Consider the following 3069-nt stretch of genomic DNA (forward strand, 5'->3'; position numbering starts at 1 on the left):
TAGGGTTTATCCCTATAAACATGTTTGTAATGGAAACTTGGAAATTTTCCATGTATTTAATATTGTAAAAACGTGGTATTTTACTCTGATAAAATATTTCCTAACTACGGTCCTAATGTAAATTCCGCTGCCAAACTGATAAACACTGATACCACTGATAGTGGTTCGTGGCCGCCCGTTCTCAAATGATTAGGGGCCCGAGGAAAAGCCAATGATCACTAGTAGATCGCCGACATAAAAACCTCGGATTGTGAAAACGATCACTATCAACTATATTGAACAATAAAAAATGATTACAACTTTGGATTTTGATTAAGCGTTTTACAACTGATTGCTAAGAGTGCTTGTGAGTGTTCTAATTCGTAGTGTGTGTATGCGAAACGAATGGACGATACAATGCGTGTACTGTGATTTTCAGGAGATATGCTGAGCGTTAAGCGATAACGAACGGACACCGTATGAAATACTGACAACGCCGACAAATACGGATTTTCTACGTATATTTTATACCTATGAATTTGGTTGTGCTAATTTATTGTGCTTTCGAACGTCACAAAGCGCAAATGTGAACTAAAAACACGACTGCAGGAATCCACCGCAAACAAAACGAAAGCATCGGACTCGTGTATTACCTTCAAAACTAAAATATTACGATAAATATTAGTTTCGTAATCGAATTCCAATATTCACAGTCGAATACGGATAAAAAAAAACGGGTAAGAAACGACACCCGAAGCATTTTACGCGATTATAACTCAACACTATAACTTATAAGGTCTCTTGGTTTCGAACCTGGGCCTCTCGTGTACCATTGAAGTTGGTGCGAAAACCCCTACTAGCCGTTAAAAGAATAATAATAATAAAAAAAATTAATACTTGTCTATTAAAGATTTATATATATATATATATAGGGGAAGGTTTAAATGAGAACGCTAAATATTGTGAGAACCGTGAGAACAAATGAAAAAACCGCAAGAACTTGGTCAAAAACAATTCAAATTCAAAAAAAATTTCTACACTTATCATTATTATTCGAATGCAATGTTAGAAATTTTATTTACACGTTCAAATTTATGTGAATTCGTAAATAAAGAAAATTTACACATGTGTAAGTTTGCCATTTACACATGTGTAAACCTGTTATATTTACACATGTGTAAAAAATCTAAAAAGAGTGATTTTGAAAGGAGAAATGAATTATTTGATGTTGTAAATTCTTTTTTTTTTTTTTTTTGATGTTGTATGTTAATTACAACGAGGTTTGTATTAAAAAAATTGGTTTTGATTGGTTTTTTCATTCGTTCTCACGGTTCTCGCAATATTTAGCGTTCTCAAGATAACCCTCCCCTATATATAAATATATATATATATATATATATATATATTTATTATGATATATATAATATATAATTTTATCACCATCTGGTTGACAGCACATTACGTGCTTGAGTCTTCAAAAATCATTTTGAACATGAGATTCTTGTAAATCTATTGGTCCTTACTTTTGTTTTGAAAGGACCTATCATGTCTGTATCTTCGGTTTGGTGAAATAGCATGGAGATGTCATTTGACAACTATTAGGATATTAAGATCATTTCTTCCTCAAATTAAAAAAAACACAAAACCATCAAACCTCCCTTGAGATCTGAAACTATCACTCCACTTTGAGAGAGAGAGAGAGAGTTACGAGAGTCTAGAGAGAGAGAAAGAGGGAACCAGCGTGGTGGCGCACGGAGGAGCCACGACATCGACCTCGGCTGGTGTTCGATGCAAGTAGAAGATGGTAGTAGTGTGGGAACCGCAATCCGCGGTGGTGACTGTAACGGAATCAGATGGCGTGCGGTGTTTCGTGACAAGTTAAACTTCCAATAACTAGATCCATGGATAAGATACCAGATCTAGTGATGATGTTAGCCTACTAATCCACTTAATTATTGGATCTTTATTTATTACTAGTTATGGGTCAAGTATGTAAATAGTATAAAGTAAGTTTGAGTCACATATGTATTTGTATTAAGTTAGAAGGGTCTGTTGTGCAGTTTTTAAAACCTTGAAACTGTATTGTAGAAGGATACGATGGTTCACTAACAAACACATCGGTTCATCCTTTTACTGCACATATATATATATATATATATATATATATATATATATATATATATATATATATTTAGTCTATATAAAAGTGGAAGTTACTGTTTTCATTTATCAATTCAAGAATATTATTATCATTCATTCTCTTTCATTCCCTTATCATATTACTACAAACAAACCTACTGCAAACATGAAGAAAACAAACAATCCAAAGAAGATCTTGGGAAATCCACTATCCTACAGTGGTATCAGAGCGCAGGCGGGAAGAAGAAGAATCAAATTCAAAGCCATGAACAGGGCTGATCGGGAACAGTCTAAAGGCCTCGAACAGGGTTGTTCGGGTGTTGATTCCGTTCGTCGGTTCGGACAGTGGAGAACCACGAAGGACCGAGAGGGTCTTGCACAGGGTAGTGCGGGTGTTGGTTCTGATCCGTGGGGTGAACAGAAAGGAATCACGAGGGGTCTTTCGAAGTTGCATATCGGTTCTGGTTCCATGGTACATGTCAAAAGATCTCCAAAACCGGGCATGGTGAACAAGAAATTGATGGCAGCGAAGCGAGTTGTCAAGAAGGCTCAGACCTTCAAGCGTGGTTATTTCAGGAATCTAAAAATAAGATGTTACTCGTGTAATGTCGTTGGTCATAAAGCGATAAACTGTCCCGGTAAGTATCTTGAAATTTCTTCTCCCGTTTTACATGTTCCTAAAGATTATCTAGTTAAAGGCACCGATTTGGGTACATGGGATGGATGTTGGTTTGTTGATTTGTCGTTTAAGAAGCATATGACGGGGAATGAAAACATGTTCAAAAACTTGAACAAGTCTCCCGGTGTTGAAATTGGGTTTGTTAATAATAACAAACTTTACTCCATTGGAATTGGAGAAGTTGAAATCATGATAAATGGGCAAACACGAGTCATACCCGGTGTGAATTTTGTACCCGCCTTGAAAAGGAAAAATATTCTAAGTTTGAATCA

Source organism: Helianthus annuus, chromosome 6 (assembly GCF_002127325.2).
Source record: "Helianthus annuus cultivar XRQ/B chromosome 6, HanXRQr2.0-SUNRISE, whole genome shotgun sequence".
Lineage (NCBI taxonomy): Eukaryota > Viridiplantae > Streptophyta > Magnoliopsida > Asterales > Asteraceae > Helianthus > Helianthus annuus.